This window comes from Narcine bancroftii, chromosome 3 (assembly GCF_036971445.1).
Source record: "Narcine bancroftii isolate sNarBan1 chromosome 3, sNarBan1.hap1, whole genome shotgun sequence".
Classification (NCBI taxonomy): Eukaryota; Metazoa; Chordata; class Chondrichthyes; order Torpediniformes; family Narcinidae; genus Narcine; species Narcine bancroftii.
The window spans coordinates 31,974,885-31,988,611 of NC_091471.1; the positions used below are offsets into that span (position 1 = coordinate 31,974,885).

At 43.2% G+C, this 13,727-nt stretch overlaps 1 long non-coding RNA gene across 2 annotated transcripts; it reads left to right on the plus strand.

Annotated features, from left to right (window-relative positions):
* The first annotated feature begins 1,488 nt into the window (after window positions 1–1,488).
* On the plus strand, window positions 1,489–12,685 carry LOC138756083 (uncharacterized). Of its 2 annotated transcripts, XR_011352729.1 has the most exons (4): window positions 1,489–1,588; window positions 7,419–7,557; window positions 11,772–11,909; window positions 11,994–12,685. It is a non-coding gene; the product is annotated as an uncharacterized lncRNA (long non-coding RNA). The 2 variants fall into 2 exon arrangements; XR_011352728.1 differs by lacking the exon at window positions 7,419–7,557.
* The last annotated feature ends 1,042 nt before the right edge of the window (window positions 12,686–13,727 follow it).

The following is a 13,727-nucleotide window of genomic DNA, read 5'->3' on the forward strand; positions in this document are numbered from 1 at the left end:
GCACAGACCAGAAGAGCCAAAGGGCCTGTTTGCTGTGCTGTAATGTTCTGTGGTTCTATGGCTCCATTGCACAGGGGCACAGTTGCAGACCCACTGTCTCAAAGAGTCAACAACTTGAGTTCAATCCTCATCTCCAATGCTGACCATACAGATTTTGGACATTCTGTCTGTGACTGCCTTGATTTCCCCAAACCTCCCAAAGATACAGGTATGTGGTTGGTTTATTTAACGACCACTGTAAAATGACCAGTGTAGATGGATGGTAGATATAGGAGACCATTGAGGGGAACATGGGAGAATAAAATGGGATTAGAGTAAATGGTTGGCATCAATTTGATGAGTTGAAAGGTCTGTTTCTGGCTTTAAGTGAATGATACCCCGAGACATAGGCTATGTGCAATGCTTTCAAAATCCATTCTACAAATCATCAAGGATAATTATCAGAGCTGGGGATTAAGCCATGAGTATTGCAATATTATACTGTCATAAAAGGTTCATTGAAATTAATCATACTTAAATGAATGGCAAAAGTTGACTGCACATTACCAACTATTATGGTAATTTTAGAAACCTTAATTCATCAAACATGAATTGAATGTAAAAATATAAAAAGCTACATCCTTCTCTTCCATTTCCATAATAGACACAGGGGTTTTGCATGTGGCCTTCACTTTAAAGAACAGTCCCTTAACCATAACCATATAACCATTTATGGAGCGGAAATTCTTAATAAAAAAAGAGATTTGTGCTGGTGTTTCCTTCTGTGGCTTTGTGTGAAGGTTTACTATTGGATGCAATGCTGACCCTATCAGCACACTTGGCATTATAGACTGAAGACTAAATCTGTCAGCCCAGATATGGACGGTGATTACAATGTACAATTATCCCTTGTCTATTATGTGGGATGTAGGCAGCATATTATTTTTCCCAGAGGGTGGTGAATCTGGAATTTGCTGCCCATTGAAGCAGTGGAGATGACCAAGTTAGATGGATCTCTACATAGTTAGGAAATTAAGCGATAGAGGGAAAAAAAGGCAGGTAGGTGGAGTTGAGTCAATGATCAGATCAGCCATGATCACAGTGAATGGTGGAGCAGACGCGATGGGCCGGATGGCCTACTCCTGCTCCTATTTCTCATGCTCTATGATTGTGCAATCGATCCAAGTCCAACTGCATTCATCAGCAGGAACGCAGTAATGCAAGTGATTGGCTCCACTTCAAACTGACCTGGGTGTCCAGTTGAACTGGTGCACAGTGTATTGGACCCAGCAGGTGTTCTGCAAATGATGCTGAACAAGTGAATTGTGGTAAACCACTGTTATACCATGATTGGCTGCTATTGACTGGGAATATATAATATATAATTTTAACCTATTAAAAGCCTGATTGTTTCACTATTCAGCCTTTTGTGAATTATTGATGGTACATCATGAACAATGGGCATTGTTGTCAAAACTGCAATGATGTCACACAAGTGGACATGGCAGGAAAATCTGGAGAAGGACTATGTATATGTTGTGTTTGGAAGAAAATCCGGTTCAGTGGGTTCACAGAGAGATGAGTCTGGACACAAGTATTACAATCACAGGTAACTTAAATGAACACACAGGAGATAAATGGGGAGAACATCAAATGATACTCAATTACTATATTACAAAACAACTATTATAGACATTCACATCTGACCCACGTTAGATTCTGATACCAGTGGCTGCCTATACTCTACACACTCACACATATGTACACACTCTACAGACAGGGATCTTCACACACACTCCTGGTTCCCTATACCAACAGGGGTGCGGCTCTCTTCAGGTAATGATCTATTACAATATGATGCTTAAACTTGAGTGCAGTGCACACCTTACCCACGACACCTCCATCAATGTCCACAGTTGTGACCTGGCATAGAATGATGTCCGTGGCTTGGATCTCGAGGCAGAGAGAAAGTTATATACAGTTCTGATCTGGGTGCCTAGTCAAGAGTGAGCCTAGTGAACCTAGGTAATTTAAACAAGCTGACAGCAGGGTGTGAACTAATGGGTGGCCGGACTCCAACTTTGATTGACTGGTGATGTGACTTCCGAATAAGTTTCAGAGAGGAAGGGCACTTGACTGCCCACAATCCGCAATACCCAGACAGGCAAGGAGGCCACATGTTTCTCCACAATCCACATATAACATTCCTCCCTTCAGAAGTCACATCACTCTGCATAAACAATCAATAACTGGTTTCTACCCAGTAAACTCTATGTACATGTTATAACAAAAGAAAAGAGAGTACAAAAAAGTGGTAAAAATGATGCAAACCCAGTGGATCAATATATAAACAAGTTCCTTGCATAGGCTGGGAGCAGGGTGCTGTAGGAGCAGGTTCCAAGTGTGAGAGGGGAGGGAATAAAGAGAAAATTGCCTGGTCACTCTCTCGCATGCCTGGTTTCACCAGCTTAGCTGGCAAACGTGTGCATCCTTACCACCAATATCTGTGAGCAGGCATTGCAAGGTCATCCATAAGGTGCCAAAGCCCTTTCTTTGCTCCCATGTTGAGGCAGGGGGCAGACCGGCAGGCATATATTCAGGGTATACCCGTATCTCCTGGGAGTGCCTCACTTATCTGGGCTATCCTCTGACACCAGGATGCCATATCTGCTCGCGTTCTCTTCAAACGGGTGCCACAAGTGCTTGTGTTGGTTCCCTGTAATGATAGCCAAGAGGAGTCAGGACTGAAAGTTGACCAAATTAGCAGTTTTAAATAAAAATTCCTGAAGCGCCTACACCATGAGGTATTTGTTTCTGTTAATGGGAGGACTGATGGGGACGCTGTCATTGTCAAGTGAAGCAAAATATGGCAATGTTTCTTTGGTAGGATTTGATCTGTAACACATACTTAAACTGAATCATATTGTAAAGCAACCTGTAATTTCATTTTCCTGAGTGTGCTGAGAGACGTTAGCCCCTTTTCCACTGGCATCCCAGTTAACTGGCTGTACATTGTCCCAGGATAGGAAGCCCTTTGTGCCATTTCCACTGGGCCCCCCTTTACTGGGTCACAACTCATCCCTGGGGATCAGAGTGTTCTCCCATCAACTGGAAACGGGTGACTTTCGCCTGTCCCTTTTCCATTGGTTTTATCAGCAGGCCGGAGTCACCTGACGCCAGGGATATGAGTAGGAGTCGAGGTGGTTAACCCCCGGTATGAAATGACATCATTTGATGCCGGCATGCTGACAGTTTTCTTTTTCCACTGGACCCTGTCCCATTTAATTCCTGGGACAAGGTGCCAGTGGAAAAGGGGCTATAATTACCATAGCTCTTGTTGCAATTGAAAACAGAGAAAATAAAAGCAAAAGATCCATTACAAAAGCTGCACTCAGAATGTGCATTACAAAAAATGCAGTTGTAGTTGAGCTGGAATGTCCAGTGAATGTCTAGTTTTTTACCTGGTTGCCGGTGGTATTGGTCCCCTAGCTTCTTGCCGGCGTTGCCTCGGGTGTCCAGGGCAACACCACTTGCCTGACTCTAAAAATTCTCTGCCTAATTCTTGCTGCATAAACAAACTTGTGCTAATGACTGCAGTCAGTTATGGGATCGAAGCAGTCTGCTTTGATGAGTGTTTCGTAGACCCCCACATCAAGAAGAACAGCTTGAAGGGTATTAGGGTATTCTTCTCATGTGGGGGAAGGGTGATTTGGGAGAGCTCAAAGGATAGAATAATCAGGAGCCACTTCCGGTGAGGTAGCACCAGAGTGGAGGCTGGTCCGGCTTGGAGTGGGTGGCACACAAGAAGCACCACCCCCGCAGGGTTTCCCGCAGCAATACTCATTCTCTGTGATTGCTCACCGGCAGAGCAATGTCACCAAACCTTGCCTCAGCACTGCATTCTGATTCCTCCAAGAGGATAATGGCTTCCTGGACTGTTTTCCCAGTCACCAGTCCCATGAGGGGAAAGACTGTCCCTCCAAGGTTCGAACATGTAGTGTTGACTAAATAGCACGCCAAGGCACCAGTAACCATTGTGCTCGCTGGGAAGGGGTGCTCGCAGGCACCCCTGCAGATACCCACAATCAGTACCCACTCCCTAACAACCAATGTCTCCTCGCCAGCAGTGTCCCACTGTGTTCAACCACGTAGGCCCCATTCTAGGAGGGCAAGGAACCTGGCCTGGACTGCATTCACCACTCATTGCCATAGGGTGGTGTCATCATCAATCCCTTCTGGCGGTGCCTGCAATCATCTGTAGTTAAAACAGATCAGCCAGAGTGCTTGCTTCCTGATGAGAGAGGAAGACTTTGGGAGCCCCCTCCCCTCATCCCACATCCATGGCAGCAGCCTGGCTAGACATTCACCAGGCTGCTGGTGGTATTGGTCCCCTAGCTCCCTGGCAGAATAATCCCGGGTCTCCATAATTTCACAGTGACCACAAAGTGCCCACCCTATGTACCCCCACTTTCAATTACTTCCCAGTTTGGAGGGTCGGCAAGGTGTGTTCATGACAGACCTGGGACCATGTGGTCACTGGTAGGGCTTGCAAAGGGTCAGGCACACAATGGGGAGGACGAGTGTCATAGATCTCAGTTTCCTCATAGTCATCACCATCCATCCACACATACCCATCCCTCAATTGTGTGTCAATCTCCTTCCTCCCCCCCCCCCCCCACCACTGCTGGACAATGACAGACTTTCCCTGGGACAAGCTGCCTTCCTGACCAATGAGTTGCTTGCAGCTACGGCATTTCAATCAGCTTGGAAGCTGCCTCCATGACTTTCATTTTAGGTAGGTCACTTACTCTTGGGCAATCTACTCTGTCTCCTTTAGTGCACAATTGTAATGCTGCACGGATTCCATCTCCTTACCTTTCTGGGCATCGTGATAACATAAATTGGATGTAATACCCCAGTGGCACCTAAGCAGGGATATCAGTAATCATAGGGCTCCCCCATGATTCCCCCTGATCTCAGGCCACCCTGATTCATCCAGGAGTATCCACGGTGCCACAGTGCCCTCTCTTCTCTGTCGATCCAATCAACCACCATGGCATGGCTTACCAGTCATGCCACCAAATGGCTGAAACCCTGACAGTCATTGGTCCACCTGGTTTTTTTTTTTATTCAGACCCCAGTATTCCTTTACTAGCTGCGGGTCATCTCCTACTGCCGCTGTTGGTAAGCAGATACACAATAATTCATGCACCAGATAGAACACCCACACACACCCTCACTAGCACAATCATCCACCAGGTTAGCACTCTACATGTATCCAGCCAAAACTCTTTGAGCCCTGCTCACAGTATCAATGATTGTGTTTGAATGAATATCAGGTTCGGTGGGTTCATAGAGAGACGAGCCAGGACACAAGTGTTACAATCTCAGGTAACTTTATTGAACCCACAAGAGAAAATCAGGGGAGAACATTAAATGATACTCATTTACTTTATTACTAAACAACTAGATAGATATCCACATCAGACTCAGGTTGGACTCCGATACCAGTGGCCGCCTATCCTCTACACGATCACACATGTGTACACACTCTACAGACAGGTACTTTCACACACACTCCCGGTTCCCTATACGAGAGGGGGTGCAGCACTCTGCAACCACTTATCTATTGCAGTAAAACGCTTCAGCTTAAGTGTAGTGCATACCTTACCTGCAACGCTTTCAGCAATATCCACAGTAGCGACCTGGCGTGGAGCAATGGCTGGGGCTTTGACCACGAGGCAGAGAGGAAGAATATACTATCCGTTGATGTTGGCATCTTGGCGCCTCACAGTTTGGCGGGCAGCAACCTCCTTTGAAGAAGACCGCAGAGCCCACCTCACTGACAAAAGGCAAAGGAGGAAAAACCCAACACCCAACCCCAACCAACCAATTTTCCCTTGCAACCGCTGCAATCGTGTCTGCCTGTCCCGCATCGGACTTGTCAGCCACAAACGAGCCTGCAGCTGACGTGGACTTTTTACCCCCTCCATAAATCTTCGTCCGCGAAGCCAAGCCAAAGAAAAGAAGATATACAGTTCAGACCTGGGCCCCTGGCCAATAATGATCCTCGGCCATTTGAATGAGCCAACGGCAAGGTGTGCACAAATGGGTGACCAGAGTCCAACCTTGATTGACAGGTGATGTGAATTCTGAATAAGCTTCAGACAGAGAGGACACGTGACCATCTGCAAACCACAATATTCCAGACAGACGGGGAGGCCACGTGTTTTTCCACAATCCACATGTAACACTGGAAAATTAAGATTTTTTTTCCTGAACACTTTTGGGTATATTTCATAGATTTTTGGCTGCTGATCACAAAAGTCACCTTAAAATTTCATATCATGAACTGTTTTTTAGATGTAACCTACTTTTATCATACTTTTATCATATTTTCTGTCTATTACGAGCATACAAATCCATGTAATTGAAAATTAAATCTCTGGATTTGCACTTGGATTTCTTCCCTGCTGATCTTGGTGCAGACAGTGATGAGCTTGGTGAAAGGTTTCACCAGGAAATCGCAACCATGTAATAATGGTATCAGGGCAAATGGAATACATAAATGTTAGCTATCTATTGTTGGACACTGACACAAGAGGCATCAGATGCTGAGTACAAATGAAAATTAGGGTAAAACATTTTTAGATCAGTTGAACTAATGCAATGTGTCAGCATTATTATGTGATTATGTAATTCAATCAAAGTTAATTTAATGTTTCCCCAGTGTTATTGAAGAGGCTGGCGCCATCTTAAGGCAGGAATTATTATTGAATTTAGACGCCATTCATTACAACTTGCTTACAACTTCCCTCCCACAGTCAAGAGTCTGCTCAGAAATGGGCCTTCTCCCTTCATCTTCCCTCTTCAAGAAGTTTGTCCTGCTCTGTGTTCCATCTTGATGTTTCCTCAGTCTTATTTAAAACAAGATGGGTGCAAATGGTTTGCACAAAAATCTTGACGTCAGCCAAAAGTAAGACAATATCATTTTCTGCAAAACTTTTCAAAGTTGAAAGAACAATGGAGAGCTCCAAACATAGACAAAATCCCTGTGATTCTGGGAGGCTAGCAGACAAGATGGGCTACAGTATTCTTCTCCAAAATGGTTTCAAATCAGCATTGACTGTGGTTATGTTTTATCCTCAGTGGGTGCTACAATCTAACTCACAAGACATCTGCTATAATTTACCACCTAGATGATTGTGTATGCTTGAAGGCACACTTGAGTCTTAAGGACATTCATAAAAAAATCAAAAAGGAAGCAGAACCTTTTCAAACTTTGCACCATTTAAGTGATTTCTCTTCAAGCATCATATTTGCTGGACTAGACTCAGATATTTCTTCTGGACAGACAGCACGGTAACAGGCCCTTCCTGCCCATGAGTCCCATGCCTCACAAACACCCCATTTACCTACAACTCCATATGTTTTTGAAGGGTGGGATGAAATCGGAGCACCCAGAGGAAACCCATGCAGACATGACATCTCCTTACAGAGAGCAAAGGATTTGAACATGGGTCGCTAGCGCTGTAATAGTATTGAGCTCTACACCAACGTACTGCAGATATGATGATGGTAAGTTAAGTTTTGCTTCTTTCCAGCTTCAAACCACATTGGACCACTTATGTATCTTGTGATTTTAAAAAGAAGCTTTTTTCTTTGCCTGTATTTTCTTACCCCATGAGTTAGTTATTAAAGGTTTGATGTTTATAATTTGCCTACCATCTGTTTTATTTTTGACAACGTTGTCTGCTGAGATCTTTATGACACCTTTGACCATGATTTTTACTTGTTTTTGAAGGTTTTTTTTAAAGAGGATTCTTACCATGTCACAGGGACAAGCCTCCATAAGGCAAGGTAGCAAGTAGTTTTGCAAGCTGTCTTCTGCAAACTGGATGACAAATAGTTCTGAGAGCCAGCCAGCTTTTAACTCAGTTGATGTCACTGGATATATCGCCAGAAGGGAATGGCTTCAGCTTTCCTTTGAGAATGGAACTATAATTTCTTCAAAACTAAAAACACAGCATTAACTACAACCCACAAGAAAGTTAAAGCCAGCTGTTACAATATTTTCACCTTTCTGACAAGGGACCAAAAAAAAATCAGAGAGGAAGCTTGAAATTAAAAAAAAAGAAAATGATAATGTCGAGCTGGGAGAAGCAACAGCTGGTGCCTTGTGTGCAACTAAACTCTATTACCACAGTGACAACACAATCTTCGTGGCAGCAGTTTGCTGTGGGTGTGAATGGAACACAGTACAAAAGCGAGATGGATGTCATGGCGATATCATCAGTTCTGATTATGAGGCTGAATGAATATTGATAGGCCCAGCACCTAAGTAGCTCAGAGATTCTTTCAATTCAAGCCTCAGTACAAATGTACAACTGGATTTAACAAACAAAATTTGAAGCAGTTAATCCAATAAGAGATAACACAATGCAATAAAAGGGCTAATTTGTGACATGAAACACCGCACCATCCACACAATAATGGATACCTTGGAGGGGGATCTGCAGCCTTAACACAATCAGGAGGTCCAGGTGATGTCATGCACTGTGAGAATAGGCCCCAAGTCATTTAGGACCATTACAAGGCCTGTATCCAGACATTTGGGAAACGGGTTTTATACCATTTCCCAGCATGAAGGAAATGGCACTACAGGCTCTAAGACCAATTGTAAACAAAAAAAAAAAATCACTGTGCTTTCTTTTTACTCCAATGCTTGAAAAAACTAATCATTGCACATTTTCTAAGCTCAGGGCCAAATTTACTTGCATAATAAAATTGTAATGCAATCAGAGTCGTATATCTAATGGAGGAAAAGAGAAATAAAACTTTAAGGTCTAAGTGCCGTTGTTGAAGAACAATGAATTTACAAATTGCTTAATACCATAATGGGCAGATCCTTCAGTCAAGTGTTAATGTAGGCAGTTCTATCCCCTGATGCCGATACAATGAATTGGTCAACAGTATCCACACAAATGCAAAAAAATCTGGTGCTGCCACAACAAATAGTCAAATATTTTCACATCCTTCTGCTACAAGGCGACCTGCGACAATAATATCTGCTTCTCCATGAATCATCTTGCCTTGGCAAGTTGGAGGCCTTTTTCTGTAGAAGCACAGCCACCTGGAGCATAGAACATGGCAGCAGCTGGTGGCAACAAGAGATGACATGTTGCATTTAGTGTATACTTCACCTTGCACATCTTTACAGATCTAGAAAACATTTGTTCATAGAAATCCAGTCGGGCATTATCAGCCTTTCAGCTGCTTGGATTTTTGGATTGCTCCTGGAGTTCCTTCTACACAGAGAGCGGTGATGGAGCATGTTCTTTCTGCAAAGCACCAAGATTAACTATGTTCCTTTCCTATAGGGGTGGCATCGAGGTAAACGCAACACTATTACAGAGCCAGCGACCTGTGTTCAGATCCAGCGCTCTCTGTAAGGAGTTTGTACATTCTCCCCGTGACTTGCACAGGTTTCCACCGGATGCTCCGGTTTCCTCTCACCTTCCAAAAATATACTAGGTTTGTAGGTTAATTGGTGTATTTGGGTGACATGGGCCAAAAGGGCCTGTTACTCCACTGTATCTCTAAATTCAATAAAACACAGAGATGGATTGCCTTTCCTTTACACACAGCCTAGTGATGCCGATGTTCCTTTTACACATGGTACAGAGATGAAAAACTGTGATCCTTTTCAACAATAGACTAGTTCTTTTTGCACACCACACATCATTTTACACACAATGTTGTGAGACGCTGCATTTTTTTCATACCGCATAGTAATGCACCTTTGCACTATAAAAAGACAACAGTTCATCACTCTGTTGTATAAAGGCACAGCTAGGCTCCTTCCTTTTTGCACTCAGCATAGTAAATGGACTCAATTTTACACAAAGCATAGAGATGAGTAAAACATAAGAAAACGAAATGTATTCTGGTACAAAAGAAGCAACAAAGGAAATTAATGCAGTCTCTGACCACTATCGTTTTCCAATTCCCTTTAGCTATGAATAAAATTCTGGTGTGGCTTGGGAATCTGCCAATGTGCTTTTGTTTCTTTTAAAAAAAGGAGAATGAGAAGGTGCATCTAATATTTTTCCAAACATTTTTTGAAATACAAAATAAATCATCATTTAGGGAGATAATGGTTTGATTAAGAATCAGGGGAAATGTTTAAATGTCTGAGGAGCACCAGTAAGGGTATTGTACCTGGTGTTTGACCACATCCCAGATAGCAAATTGATCAAGAAAATAAAAGGCCACAGCACCCCAGAAAAAGTTGCAAATGAAATTCAAAATGGGTCCAGTAATGTAACATCAGTAAGAGTTTGGAAATTAAGCTGTGAAGAGAACACAAGAAGGGATATAAATAGACTAAGCGGGCTAGGATCTAAGAAATTGGATATAACATAGAAAAGAGTGAAATTGTCCATTGGGGCAGGAAAGATGCGCATTATATAAATGATGAGAGACTGTCGAGCTTCGGAGTTGCAGGGAAAACTGGGTCTCCTACTGCATGATCAACAAACAACCATTTCTGCCAATTTGACAAATTGTGAGTCCCTTAAACAGAGTAAAGAGTATGAAGTTAATCCCCTTAATAGGGAGGGTCAATAACAAGAAGAGACAAAGATTTAAATAAATTGGCACAAAAATTATTTCACTTGAAGAGTGGTGGGGGTCTTGAACTCGGAAAGAGTGTGGAGACAGAAACGGTCATCACATTTAAAATATACCTGAACGTGCATTTGAAGAGTCTTTAACTGCAGGACTAACATACTTGGTCAGCATGGCCATGATGCATCGAAGGGTCTCCCTCTGTGTCTCATAGTCAGCACAGAATCAGATACAGAAGTGTTAGTGTGACCAGACTGTGTGCTTGGGTCACTCTAATCAGGAATCCTTATAAATGCATATCATTTAGCTTATCATAGCCAAAAACCCAATGGGATAAATGGTGATTTTTCAATTAGGTAACTCCTACTCCCATCCAGTTACACTGTTTTCATCTGCCATTCACCTGTTCCCAATTTCCTAGCTTATTCCAGTACCACTTTGTAGTCTCCTCCTCTACTATTCTTCCACTCCACCTCATCTGTCCAGTGTCCTATTATCTCAACTCTCCTCAGCCTTCCTTTCTCCTCTTTTTATGTAATATCTCCCCTTCCCACCTTAGTCTCAAAAAAAGGATCCTGATCCAAAATATTGACTGCCATGATGAAGGGCTCAAACCCACAACATTGGTTATGTATCTTTATTTTTGCTACATAAAGGACCCTGCTTGACCTGCTTTTTTTTTTGACATTGTGTTTTTACTTCAATCATGGTGTCTGCAGACTTTTCTGTTTTACTCCAAAGCACTGACTGTCCATTTCTCTCTTGACCTGCAGAATCACTCCAGCTTCTTTCTGATGGCACATACATACATCTGCAAAAGCTACACAAAATGGACGTTAACCAAAGAATGTTTATTTACTGGTTAAACATCTAACAATTTGTAGCTTAACCACACAATGCTTTGCTGATTTGCTGGATTTTCATTATTTAACTGAATAAAATTGACACAATGAAACCCATTCAGATGCAGAGTGCCTGGAGCTCATACTGAAGCCCTGTTTAGCGTGTATTTACAGGTATATGTGCTGCCTGGGTGGTCATAACTTGGAGCAGTTGCAGCATGGAAGGGTACATAAGCAGTAAGCTTCTTGTTAGCACAATACATTCAACCCACTTTGCCCTTGATCCTCACAAGTCCCTTGTTCCCTCTCAAACCACTATAGGTACAGACAAAATCAAAAGACTAAGCGCCTAAGACTTGATTAATTATGGGATATATTTAACACTGGAACCTTGATGCATGACAAGAATCTACCTGGGGGATTTCAGTTCAAGAATAAGCCAAAAGACTGGAGAAACAGGTAATCCTAATGATCATTTTCTCAATCCTGTCTTCAACTAACATTCATTACAGTAATTACTTCTGTAATTGTGTCTAATTTCAGATCATTGCTAATTGGAAATGGAACTCAATCTACATTTTAAGCCCAAAGTGAATCAGATTTGGGCCATCAAGGTGATTGCCAAACGCTTGGCCTTGGGCCAATTGAGCCTCAAGTTTAGATCTCCAGCATGCAAGAAAATCTGCAGACACTGGGGAAAAGTGCAATTCACAAAAGTGCTGGAGAAACTCAGCAGATCACGCAACATCCATAGGAATCCAAAGGATAACCAACATTTCAGGCCTGAGCTCTTTATCAGGAGCACATTTGTGCATTGAAGCATTACACAGTGCCTGAATGACATCACATCTTTGTTAGATTCCCTGAAGCTTCGTGTGGGACAAGATCTCCACTGAGGAAGTGGTCTTACAGTTGAAAGGACGAGGGCTGGATTCTTATCAATCAAGGTTTGCTGGGAGGTATGGTCAGTGTACTGGGTCAAAGGAATCTTTGGAGAGATACTTGCAAGAAAACATAGATTTTCAGGACAGTCTTTTAAGGAGGCTTCCTGACAGATAACACTACAAAGCAGTGCAGGAAAATGGGAATATTTTCAGTAGCTGCTCCTGGAGTGGAAAATTTGAAGTGAGTCTTGAACAAATTAAAACTATGGAGGCTTTATTTATCCTCAGACAGGGTGGTGGAATCAACAGACAAGGTTTCATAGAACATGGATACTGGTGGGATTCAACTTGTACAGGTATTTTGATACAGATTTTTGTTGAAGAATGTTACATGGCTAATGATTGCAAAAAGACCAATTGTTGTGGAGTAAAGGGTATACATATTGGGGGTGTAGTGGATAGTAAGGATGAATTTCAAAGATTGCAGTGGGATCTGGATCAGCTGGCAAAATGGCCTAGAAAATGGCAGATGGAATTTAAGGCAGACAAGTATGAGATGATGTCGTTTTGGAGGGCAAACAAGGTGGGTAAGTTCATAAACCTTAAGGTTGTAGGGAAACACAGTTAGCTTAGTGGTTATTACAATGCTATTACTGCACTGCCAAAATGTTTGGCCTGTAAGTCAGCCTGAAGAAAACTGAGGTCCTCCATCAGCCAGCTCCCCACCATGACTACCAGCCCCCCCACATCTCCATCAGGCACACAAAACTCAAAACGGTCAACCAATTTACCTATCTCGGCTGCACCATTTCATCAGATGCAAGGATCGACAATGAGATAGACAACAGACTCGCCAAGGCAAATAGCGCCTTTGGAAGACTACACAAAAGAGTCTGGAAAAACAACCAACTGAAAAACCTCACAAAGATAAGCGTATACAGAGCCGTTGTCATACCCACACTCCTGTTCGGCTCCGAATCATGGGTCCTCTACCGGCACCACCTACGGCTCCTAGAACGCTTCCACCAGCGTTGTCTCCGCTCCATCCTCAACATCCATTGGTGCGCTTTCATCCCTAACGTCGAAATACTCGAGATGGCAGAGGTCGACAGCATCGAGTCCACGCTGCTGAAGATCCAGCTGCGCTGGTTGGGTTACGTCTCCAGAATGGAGGACCATCGCCTTCCCAAGATCGTGTTATATGGCGAGCTCTGCACTGGCCACCATGACAGAGGTGCACCAAAGAAAAGGTACAAGGACTGCCTAAAGAAATCTCTTGGTGCCTGCCACATTGACCACCGCCAGTGGGCTGATAACGCCTCAATCCGTGCATCTTGGCGCCTCACAGTTTGGCGGGCAGCAACCTCCTTTGAAGAAGACCGCAGAGCCCACC